The 12875-nt window shown below is 45.6% G+C and overlaps 1 protein-coding gene across 1 annotated transcript in view; it reads left to right on the forward strand.

Annotated features, from left to right (window-relative positions):
- Positions 1-12875, forward strand: part of PNKD (PNKD metallo-beta-lactamase domain containing) — a 65110-nt gene that overhangs the window by 20683 nt on the left and 31552 nt on the right. The gene's annotated exons all lie outside the window — the stretch shown is intronic.

Consider the following 12875-nt stretch of genomic DNA (forward strand, 5'->3'; position numbering starts at 1 on the left):
AGAGAGCACTTATATTAGCACGAATTAGACCCTGGGTTTAAATTTTTTTGTTATTTTGTTTTTTGAGATGGTATCTCACTGTGTTGTCCAGGCTGACCAAGAACGCGCCATTCTCCTGCCTTGGTCTCCCAAATACCTGGAATTACAGGGATGTGCGGTGCTAAAAAGCATAACTTAATGCTGTAAAGTAGTCCATCACACAGCTATGCTGATTTACTAAACCAGTTCCTACTACAGGACATTTGTTTCCCATTTCTACAGTATCACAAGTCTATGATGAATCATGCTTTTCTTTTTCTTTTTTTGTTACCTGGGATTGAACTCAGGTATACTAGACGACCGAGCCACATCCCTCGCCCTGTATTTTGTATTTTACTTAAAGACAGGGTCTCACTGAGTTGCTTAGCACTTTGCTTTTGCTGAGGCTGGCTTTGAACTCACGATTCTCCTGTCTCAGCCACCTGAGTTGCTGGGATTATGGGAGTGTGCCCCTGAACCTGGCTGTGATGAATCATTGATAGGACTTTTAACTAAATGCACTTATCCCTCCCCAGTATTGGGGATCAAACCCACTGGTACTTTACACCTGATCTAATATCTCCAGCCCTTTTTCTTTTTTTATTTTGAGACAGGGTTTTGCTAAATTGCTGAATCTGGCATCAAACTTGCAGTCCTGCCCCAGCCTCCCAAATCACTGGGATTACAGGCATGCACCACCGCACCCGATTAAATGCACTGTTCTTTTTTTTTTTTTTTTTTTTAATATTTTTAGACGTTGATAGACCTTTATTTTATTCATTTATAAATATCTGGTGCTCAGGATCAAACCCAGTACCTCACACATGCTAAGTTAGTGCTTTACCACTGAGCCACAACCCCAGTCCCTAAATACACTTTTCAAACTTAAAACTTTAAGTATGCAAGCACAGATATGGGACTTAGAATCTCTGCTTAGAATTTGTGTGCATTTCTTAACAATGGGTATACATTCAGTTAGGGGATTTTGTCATATACAAACTTCTTGGAATGTACTTACACAAACTAAGACAGCGAGCTACAACCATCACTGGGCACTGTAATATTATCGGACCATGGTTATATGTGGGTACATAAGGTTCCTCTTTTTTTTTTGATAAATAAATTTTAATATGCTCACAATATAGAATACCATTCAGCAATAAAGAATCAACTATTAATACATATTGCAATTGCAGATGAAATCTCATAAATGTCATGTTGAATGAAAGAAGTTGGCTCCAAAAGATAAATATGATGCATATTATATGAAGCTCAAGAAAAGCAAACTGAATCCATGATGATTGACATCAGAAAGTATTCCACTCCTCTGAGAGGGTCAAAGCCTGGAAAGGGGTATCTGGCAATTCAGGATGACATGAGAACATCAAAGACCTTGGTCTGGGTGGGGGTTTCAGGTGTACACATATGTTAAACATTCATCCAGTTGTGCATGTGAGGCCAGAGTAGTTTACTGTGTGTAAGACATACATCAGTAAAAGTATTAAATATGTATTACATGCCTCAAGATGATTCACAACAAATTCTTTTCTCCCATCCAGTTCCACAAAAGGGAGAGGCTAAGTGTAGCACAAAAGGTTGATCCTGGACCAATTGGGGAGGAAATGATACAATTTAAGTATCCAGGCAAATACAAAGGGACTTTTAACTTCTCTGTTTATTGCAAGGAAATAAATTTGTTCTACTTGTGAAAATAGTAAAATAGTGTGGCCAAGAAGAGGTCCTACTTGGAGGGGCCCTGTACAGATACTTTTATATGTTTTATGCCACATCGTATCACATACACTAAAAAAGAAAAAAATTTCAACTCTAAGCAGATTTTTGTTCTTTAAATTTTTTTTTAAATCTAGGTACCCATATAACCTCTCATGTAAATAGGACTATATGCGTGCTTGTTAGTTGGTTTTTTTTTTCATTTGTTCTTTTTAGTTATACCTGACAGTAGAATGTTTTTGACATATCATACATACATGGAGTATAACTTCCCATTCTTGTGGTTGTACATGATGTGGAGTTACACTGGTTGTGTATTCATACGTGAACACAGAAAAGTTATGTCTGATTCATTCTACTGTCTTTCCTACTCCCATCCCCTGAAGTCCCTTGGTGCTTTCTACACCTAATCCATTCCTGTGTTGTAATCAAAATACCTTCAGGACTGGGGACTTGGTTGGGTGATAGAAGATTTGCCTAGCAAGGCCTTGGTTTCGATTCTCAGCACAACAAAACAGAAAAGGTACACTGGGGAATATATAAACAATATGAATTTATTGCTCACAATTGTAGAGGCTGGGAAATCCAAGGTCAGGGTGCTAGATTATTTTCTGATAAGGGCTCCCTCTGCTTCATAAGCTTTTTTTTTTTTTTTTTTTTTTTTTTTGTACTTGCCATTGAATCCAGGGCCTCATGCATCCTAGAGAAGCACTCTGCCACAGAGACACCCCCAGGCTTTCTGATTTTTTTTTTATTTTGACACAGGGTCTGTCTAAATTGCCCTGGCTGATCTTGAACTCATGATCCTCCTGCCTTAGCCTCCTGAGTAGCTGAATGGAGCCTCTCTTCTCAGGGCATTAATCCCATTCATGAGGGTTCTACCTTCGTGACCTGATCAGCTCCTAAAAGCCCCTCTCTTAAAACCATCACTTTGAGAATTACATGTTTCAACATATGCACGGGGCATGGGGCACCCACATTCAGACCATAATAGGCTACTTCTCCAGAAGCACATTCCACATTCTAGAACTGCCAGGATTGTACCTGGGGAGATGTTTTCCATGTAGGGACACAGACAAACCCCACAAGGCCTTGCTTTTGTTCTTTTACCTGAGTCTTTTCTTTATTCTGATTTTTTATTTTTGGTACTGGGGATTGAACTCAGGGGTGCCACCACACTCAGTGGTGAACTCACCACTGAGCTACATCCCCAGTCCCTTATTTTATTTTTTTTTCTAGAGACATGGTCTTTCTTCAAGGCTGAGCATCTCACTCAGTTGCTGAGACTGGCCTCAAACTTAGAATCCTCCTGTTTCAGCCTCCTGAGTCTCCCTAGATTCCAGGCGATTGCCACTAGGCCCAGCTCTTGAACCCATTATCTGATTGGGGAAGCAAAATAATACCTGCAGCACCTGGCCTGGAGCAGTCCTTAGCTCACAATATGTATTCAATCATGATGTCTTCCCCTGGGGGCGCCAGGCATGGTAGAGCTCTTGCCTAGCATGCTTGAGGCCCTGGGTTCTATCCCCAGCACCAGCACTGCAAAAAAATAAAACTAAATGATGTCTCCTTCTCCTAACTGGAAGACCCACCATTAGCAGGCTGTTAATTAAACTCCTATTGTCTGCCAGGCAGACAATAATTTCTGACTCTGGAGATGACTAAGCTAAGGGACCCAGCTCAGCTCAAGAAATTCCCTATCGAAAGAAACCAAAGAGACAGCTCATTAAGAAATCAAAAAAAGGAGGCTAAAGTTGGAGTTCAGTGGTCAAGCGCTTCCCTAGCACATGGAGGCTCAGCGTGGAGTTCGATCCTCAGCACCACATAAAAATAAATAAAGTAAAGGCATTGTGTCCAACTAAAAATGCATTTAAAATGAAATCAAAAAGGGACTGGGGTGGTGGCTCAGTGGTAGAACGCCCACCTAGCATGTATGAGGCACTGGGTTCAAACCTCAGCACCACATATAAATAAGTAAAATAAAGGATTGCGGAAAAAAGAAAAAGAAATCAAAAATAAAATTAAGAAGCTCACTATCTAGGGGCTGCGTGTAGCTTAGTGGTGGAGTGCTTGACTAGCATGTTTGCAGTCCAATCCCCAGCTCAAGGAAATAAAAAGAATTTCACTTTAAACCTTGCCTCCCACCCCATGCCTGTCTGGAAAAAAAAAAAAAAAGACTGGACAATAAAGCAGGGGCCCAGGAATTGAGGTTTTACCCATGGCAATGGGGAGCCAGAGGATCCCCACTGAAAACAGGCATCTCAAAGGAGGTGGGGTGGGGAGGCTTTGGCCGCCAGCTTCAGAAGATGCAGGACGCCCAGTTAAGTTTGAGCTTCAGATAAACAACAAATAGTTCTTCTGTATAAGATGTCCCATTGTCCCATGCAATATTTGGAAAAAGTTCTACTGAAAAAAGTTTTCGTTGTTTATCTGAAGTTCAAATACAGCTAGGCGTCTGGTATTTCTCTGTCAGTCCTACCCCTGGAGCAGAGTCAAGTCGGAGGGGGTGGGAGGCGTGCTGAAAGCTTCAGACTGCTGTTTACTTTAGGAATGGGGATGCTCAGGCCGGCGGGAGATTGATGGGGTGGGGGAAAACTTGTAGAAGGAGCCCAGGTGGAACCTGAAGCGGGTGGGTGGACAGGGAAAACTTACTGGGCCGGCAGCTCCAAAGAGCTTTCTCTGCTGCTCTGACCTCTCCAGCCAAGCGGGGGCGGGTGTAGCTGCACCCCTCCAGGAATTCCTCCCTTGGCTGTCGGGTTACCTGGTATTTAGTGGGTTACTCAACCCAAATGAGATCTTTCTGTTTATCACTACTTTTTCAAAGAAGTTGCCTTTTTTCAGAGGACTTTGTATTTACTGAATTGAAGCATTTAACAGAGCCTGGGGTAAATATGCTTTCTCCCCCATGAAGGGCAGGAACAAAGTCCCATTCATCCCTAGGCCTCTGCACTGCTGTCCCCATCTTCTACAGAATTGAAGGACCTCTAAGGTTCTCAGGTAGGATGGAGAGGGAGGTGGGCTTTTGGGGTTCTTTCCCCTACAAACTAGCCTTATTGCTCATAAATTATTTAGCTTTTTCCTAAAGAAAAAAAGTGGAAGGAACAGTGAATTTACCTATCCCAGGAATGAGGATTCAGTTCCAGCTTTAGCACTGAACAGCTCTGAAGCCTGGGACCCGTCTCTTCACTTACTTTTTTGGGGGGGTTGGGAGCAGGGGATACTGGGGATTTAACGCAAGGGTGCTTTACCACTGAGTCACATCCCCAGCTCTTTTTATTTTTTGAGACAGGATCACACTAAGTTGCTTAGGACCTGGAACTTGAGGTTCTCCTGCCTCAGCTTCCTGAGTCACTGGGATCACAAGCATGCTTCTCCACACCCAACCCATCTCTTCACTTACAAGTGGGTCTAACAGTACTATTTCTTCCACCTCCTGTGACTTTTGAAGCCTCAGGAAAAATCATTTGTGCCAGACATTGCAAATGCATGTGGTGATGCTGCCGAGCTGGAAGTGGGTTACGGTGCACAGAAACCTTGGGCCAGAACCAGAGCCAGGCCCAGGGCATGCTCTCTATTCTCCCCTGACCATTAGAATCGCCTGAGGTGTTTGTGAAAGCTGCACCTGCCCTTGGGGACACCTCCCTCCCAGACCTGAGAATCACAATCTTCAGGGAGGTATAAGCAAGTGCCCCAGGTGATCACCAGCCAGCTCTGGGATTGAACCTAAGTTCAGATCACATTAATGGCTCCTGCGACCTTGGGAATATTACATAACTGCTCTGAGCCTTGGTTCCCTTATCTATAGAAGGGAGGTAATCATGTAGGGGGTTGTAAGGATTAAAAATAGCGATGCCGCTGGTTGTTGCTGTTGTTGCTTGAGGCAGAACTAAAGCTGTCCATTGTTATGGGTGTCAATTGTTATTGTTGGGGAGATAGAAACCCAGTGATTCTCTCAGTTGGAAAGTGGAAACAGGACCTTGTGGCCTGCATTTGCCAAAGCCTGGCTTTTTAGAGGGGGCCAGGCTCCAGCTGTCCCCTCCCACCTACCACTGCCACCTCCCACCTGGGCCTCTTGGGCCAGCCAGGCCTGTTGGGAGTTCGTCCTCCCACTCTACTGCCTCCAGTTGTTGCCTAAAGCTCTGTCCTTGTCCCTGATACCAATCCAATAATGAAGACATGGTTTTGAGAAAAAGGAAAAAGTTTTATTGCTTTACTAGCAAAGGAGAAACACAGGAGACTCCTGTCCCAAAGTCTGTGATTCTGCCTGTGATCAGGAACAGGGGGCTTTTATAGAGGTGATTCAGAGGGGAAAAGATCAAGGAGGAGAAGTTTAGGAAAAAGAAGATCAGGGAGAAGGTCAGGGGAAAGATCAGGGAGAAGGTCAGGGGAAAGTTTGGGTAAAAGGAAAAACCATGTAAGTTTCAAAGTGACAAGGGATATAGTCAGAGCATCAACTGAACCCCTGTTACACGGTCTGGGGCACTTTCTCAGGCTGCATTTGTATCGTTTACCCCAGAAAAACCAAGAGCTCTTCACTCTTCTCTCAGCCTAAGAGCATAGCTGTCCTAGACCTCATTTACTAGAGCTGTACTCCTCCATAATATCCAGGCGCCCCAAGCTCTGACCACCATCTCCCATCTTTCCAGATCCTGGCTCTGGCAATTCTGTGACCATATCTGGATCAATACTCTATTAATCTTACCACCTTTGCTTCTTTCCTTTCTATCTTCTTTCTTCTTGCTGCACTGGGGATGGAACGCAGGGCTTCTCAAGTGCTAGGTGAGCTCTCTACCCCAAGCAGGCTTACCCGCTCTTCCTGTCCCTCACATCCTCGTTTCCCTCGTTGGCCTGCTTATAATCCATCATCGCAATCACTGCCTTGCAAACACTCTCCACTCTGCCTTGTGGCTTTCAGCAGTAAAAGCTCAGCCTGCACCCACACGGCTGAAAATGAAGAGGAAGAGGTGCGAAGACCCTCAGATCTCACTTTTAAGTTCACGAACACCTTCGTTCTCCTAGTCCATTCATATGAACCTTCCCATCCTGGGTGCTTACTGCACACTTTCTCCAGGTCCTTCAAAACTCCAGTAACTTCTCTTGCAACCTGGCTTTCAGCCTTAACCTTGCTTCCCATGTCATTTGGCTAAGAAAAGCAAGCAATCAGAGACCTGCCACCTGTACCTCTAGTTAGATAGGTGATTACTTTTCAACGTGGGAACAGATCACATGGCGGTCTTGTTAAAATGCTTGCTTAGGCTAGTTGGTAAGGGGCCTGAGAGCCTGCATTTCCAATGATCTCTGGGTAATGCAGCAGCTGCTGGTCCAACCACACTCCAGTGTCCCAAATTTAACTCCTAACGCACACCCCCATCCTTGGCCCAGCATGAATGAGGATTCAAACACCTTCCTCCACCTCCAGCAAAGAGGCAAAGGGAAAGATGCACAGGAGGACTGGCAGGAGGGACATCAGAAAAAGTCCTGCCCGCAAATTCCATCTGTGAAGTATGGCATAAGACAGGATCTCACTGTATTACCCAAGCTGACTTGAACTCCTGGGCTCAGCAGATCCCCCTGCTCCAGCCTCTGGAGTAGCTGGGCCTACCAGTGTGGCTTACTAATCCACTCTTTTGGGTTTTTTGTTTGTTTTTACTTTTTCATTGGCACTGGGGATTGAACCAAGGGCTTCAGGTATGCCAAGCAAGCACACTGCCACTGAGCTACATCCCCAGCCATTTTTTTTTTCTTTTTTTGGTGGTGTTGGGGATTGAACCCAGGGCCTTGTGCATGCGAAGCAAGCATTCTCCCTACTGAGCTAAATTCCCAGCCCATTCCCAGCCATTTAAAAAATGTACATACTTGAGTGTTTTCCCATAACTGGAACAAGTATCATTTTGATATTTAAATGTAAATTAATTAAAATTAAATAAAAATTTAAAGGTCAGTTCTATAGTTGCTGCAACACATTTCAAGTCTCAGTGGCCACAAGTGACAGTGGCTACCATATGGAACAGCACAGCACATACACTTGTGCTGCCATGCACTGGGGGAAACCCTGGAGTCAGGGTATGGATCACAACTCATCTTGGTCCTCACCCCCAGACGCCTGGCCCAGAGTCAGAACCAAATACGTCCTACAGAATTCAGTGAGTCTCTAACAGGCCAAAAATAGACCTCTAGAAAGATCAGTAAGGCACAATCAGTTCCCAAGCATGACCACTAGGGGGCAGGATCCAGCTATTAGTGCAAGGCAAGAAACCGGGAAACCCAGGAAATCGCCAGAGGGATTGGTCAGCTACTGTAGGAGAAATTGATTAATGGGTCATAACCAGCATTAAAAAATTAAGCATACTAGATAAAATGAAAATATTGTTTCATGATACTTGATTTTAGGTTTCTTTATGCTGTATATGTATAGTGTATGGGTTTCATTGTAAAGTATATTTCATATTGAGACCTAGGTTCAAAAAAGTTTGAAAATTCACTCTGATCTCTCTTACCTGCAGATAAAGTTGTTGAAGCTAGGTAATAGATACATGAGAATTCTCCATCTCACTTTCTCCCTGTTTTTGTTTTTATTTTTTTTTTAAATTTCTATTTCTCTCTGTTTTTAGATACTTTAGATTCTCCTTAATAAAAAGTTAAAAGTAAAAAGGAAAATGGACCTGGTGCCCTAAGAGACCTCATCTAGTTTGGGGTCTCTTACAGGCTGCTCCTCTGAGAAGTCAGCATGTAACAGAGAGAGAGAGAGGGATCACATTCGTGCTCATGTGCTGCCAGGCTCACAGGTGAGGGCTTGTGAAGGTGATCTTGGGGCATTCCAGAAACTTCAGGAAAGTGTTAGGCTGGGAAGTGGCCTGAGATGACTGGGAAGATGGGCAGAGACCAGGTCTAGAGGACTTAAGGATCTGGAAACCTACCTTTTAGGGAAGTCAATTGAGTGTGTTAGCAGGGTTGGGCAGCGATCTGGATCCTGAGCTGTGAGCGTGTTGTGGGGAGGGAACCCGAAAGCAGGAAGGTCAGGAGCTGTCTCAGCCATGGGATGAAAGGTGGTGGCAGCTGGCCCCCACGCTGAGAGTCAGACACCCACTGCCATTTCAAGCCACTCATCTTTGGTCTCATCTGGCTGGCTGGCTTCTAGTCACTCTGGCCCTGCTATTCTCTGCTGTGCCTGAAGTTGGTTCACATGGACACCTCAGGGGCTCTTGGTCCTACAGCTTCGGTTGGGTTTGACCAGTGGAGAGTTCCAGCAGGAAATGGGAGTGTAGTGGAGTATTTTTTCCTTCCTTCTCCCTCCCTGAAGGGTCACCACAGACTGGATCATCTCCCACCCAAAGGTCGCAGCTCCTGTCCTGTGGCCCTCCACATAGCTCTGTCCCTCCCCTCACCCTTCAGGCCTAGGATTGGTGACAGAGACCCACTATCACTAGCCTTGAGGAACCGCACTATCTCTTATCTTGTCTCTACTCTGCCCACAGCCCCCAAAGACTTGTAGAATACAGTAGCACCTTCCTATCCTCAATTTTAGTAACCTGCAGTTCAACAAGATTAAATGGGATATTTCAGAAATAAACCATTTATACCATTTGTCATTATTTTGCTTCCCCCCGTGCCCCCATGCTGGGGATCAGAACCAGTGCCTTGCTCATGCTAAGCGTGTGTTCTACCACTGGGCTATACCCTTGGTCACCAATTTATGTTTTAAATAACTTTTTTTATTTTCAGTACTAGAATTGAAAGCAGGACCTCATGAATGCTAGGGAATTTCTCTACACTGAGCTTCATCTAGACCTCAATTCATAAGTTTTAAATAACTTTATGTTTTTGCAATACTGGGGATAGAACCTAGGACCTCACCCATGCTAGGCAAGTGCTGAGCCACATCCCCAGCCCTTCAATAACTTTTATTTTATTTTATTATTGTTGTTAACTTCTTACCGTAAATTAAGAAATAAATTAAGATTTGCCCTAGGGCCTGTGCAGTGGCACATGCCTGTAATCCCAGCCATTCAGGAAGCTGAGGCAGGAGGATGGAGAGTTCAAAGCCAGCAACTTAGCCAGAACCTAAGCAACTCAGTGAGACCCTGTCTCTAAATAAAATATTTAAAAGGCTGGGGATGTGGCTCAGTGGTTAAGCGGCCCTGGGTTCAAACGCCATTACCAAAAAAAGATTTGCCTTGGTATGTCTGAATAGGAAAATGCTGGCATGTGCAGTTCTTGCACCGGCTACATTTCAGACATCTCCTGGGGTTCTTGGAACACCTCCCCTGGGGTCAGGTCGACTGTGGTCTTTTCAGGCAGCTCTCCTTAGGTGCCAGTTCAAGTCTGTGGTGTTTCCTGGCTCACCTTGGCCAGGGCGCTTTCTCCCAATGCTGGCAGCAGAGGTATCAGTGGACAGCATGGACTTGGTTCACTGAAACCAGACTTGAATTCAGACTCTGTCACTTGTTAGTTCTGTGGTGGGGTGAGTTGTTCAGCCTGCCAGAGCCTCAGCACTTCGTCTCTAAAGGAGGGTACCATGATCTGTTTATAGAGTTGTCACCACAGTTCAATAACTTGCGAAGGGCATCTTCACACAGGCCTGGCTCTCAGCGGTCTGTCCCATTCTTCTTCCTTTCCCCATAGTGAACAAATGCTTATTACACTCCAAGTGTCAAGCAAGTCACTAGATGCTGGGGGTATGAGAGACCAGGAGCAGACAGCACTGTTTCTGCCTATAGGGAGGCCACAGACTTAAGGAGATACCCCCATAGCCCTAAGAAGGAAAGTAGCTACTTTTCAACCCATTCATTTCTGTTTGACTACAATATGGCATTTTCCCAGGGAAAATTTATTTAGCTGTGCTGGGGATCAAACCCAGTGTCTCACATGTTAGGTAAGGGCTGTACCACTGAGCTATGGGCCCAGCTGGTTGAACTTATTTTTAGCTTTGAAGGAACTGTATTCAAAGCTCAGATCAGCCTCCAGAGGACTGAATTCCCTCCCTCCCCTCCACCCAGAGCCTGTTAGACTCCCCAGATTGGGAATTCCGGCCTTAATTAGTTACAGTTACTCCTGAGAGTGTATTACATCCCTTTGGGTGTTTTGGAACCAACTTCAAGGTACCTGGTACCTTAAGAAACCTGCCTGAAGTGGCATGTGGTGGCACACACCAGTAACCCAGTGACTCAAGAGGCTAAAGCAGGAAGATCACAAGTTCAAGGCCAATCTCAGCAATAAATCTCAAAATAAAAATAAAAAGCTCTGGGATGTAGCTCAGTGTAGAGCACTTGCCTAGCACGTGCAAGGTGCTGCATTGAATCCCCAGTATTGAAAGAAAAAAAGAGAAAAAGCAGTCGGCCTGAAAGGATTTCCTGGTGATATGGAACAGAGGACCCAGGAGAGCAAGCTGTGGAGGCTGACTTGAAGAAGCAGAGGGCACACTGTAGCATAAAACCCTAGAAAACTGGGTTGAGATCATGTTGCTAAGCCAGATGATGTAAACATGATTGTGAGGACAGTGGCTTCAGGCAGAGGGATGCCCCATTTGGAACAGGGTTTTGAGACCTTCATCTGACTTGCATAAGGTAGGTGGGGTTGGAGGTCCTGGTGGGGCAGGAGTGAAGACCTGAGGGCCCAATTTGGGGCAATGGCAGGGAGGAATGAAAGGAAAGGATCACACCCGCTGTATTCAATCCTAATATACTGAAGCACAGAGAAGGACAGATGCGGATGTTGCAAGAAAGACACAATAAACATCAGCAAATAGGTAAGGAGTACCAGATGGACCGAGTCCCTCATCCTTTACCTGGGTGATCACCAGTCATCTTTTGTGGGGGGGGAATATTAGTGATGCAACCCAGGGTGCTTTGCCCCTGAACTACATCCCCAGCCCTTTGTAAGTTTTTTTTTTTTTTTTAAATTTCAGGACAGTGTCTTGCTAAATTGCCAGGGCTGGCCTTGCTATTGTCCTGCCTCAGCCTCCCAGATCACTGGGATTACAGATGTCTGCCACCATACCTGGCTCACAGTTAATCTTGAAAGTTCACAGATTATCAATCCCTCTCATGGAGAAAGAGAATGGGGCTTAAAGTGATTAAGACCTTTGCCCCAGGGCACCACGTAAGTAAAGAGTGGATGCAGGGTGCATTCAGTCCACCTGAGCCCTGCACCCGCCTCCTCACCCTCAGCCCACCCTCCTTAGCCACAGGGGACTCCAGGGTCCACACAGCACCAGGAGCTATCCCCAGCCTGTCGAGGACAGTGGTGCAGCAGTGCGTGCAATGAGCGGGACTTCATCGCCTGGGCCTCGGGGTGGAGAAGGCCTTCCTGGGAGTTGGGGCTGTAGATTGGTTTGGTCATTCGACAATATATATTTCTAGGATTGCTGTGTGCCAGACACTGGCTCAGGGACTGGGAGGACAGCTGGGAGTAGACAAAAATCCCTGCCTCATGAAGCACACGTGTTCCCGGAAGAGCAGTCTCTCCTCTGTGTTTGGCACTGTTCAAAGGGCTCCCCATGATTAATTTCCTCACAATAACCTATGAGACCATTATCACCCCCATTTTATAGATGGGGAAATTGAGGCCCAGATGAGTTATGAATGACTTGCCCATCATGCCAGGGTTTATAGGTTTGGAATTTGCCAGGGAATGGGGTGGGCAGACAGAACAAACAGCAGATGCAAAGGTTGACACTGAGAACCTGGCCTTCTCCAGGGTTGGTACTGCTGGAACCCAAGGTCAGGAGAGAGGTGGGGAGGCCAGCAGGGATGGAGGAGAAGGAGGTGAGGGCTGGCTAGAAAGTGGCTGCAGACCTTAGGTTTAGTGGTCAGGACGGTCTTCCACAGACAAGGCAGCACCAAAGCATTTTAAACAGAGAAGGGATGTGCTCGGCTTTATGACTCATGAAAAATCCTCAGAAGCTAAAGGGGAGGGTGAGTAGGAGGGCCACTGGAGTACGGAGGACTGTGGCAGGGTCCTGGGAGGGAGGTTGAGAACAGCTATAAAAACAAAGCCAGACTGGGTGCGGTGGCACACGCCAGTACTCCCAGCAGCTCGGGAGGCTGAGGCAGGAGGATCTGGAGTTCAAGGACAGTCTTAGCAAAAGCGAGGTGCTAAGCAATTCAGTGAGACCCCCATCTCTAAAT

This window comes from Sciurus vulgaris (assembly GCF_902686455.1).
Source record: "Sciurus vulgaris genome assembly, chromosome: 3".
Taxonomy (NCBI): domain Eukaryota; kingdom Metazoa; phylum Chordata; class Mammalia; order Rodentia; family Sciuridae; genus Sciurus; species Sciurus vulgaris.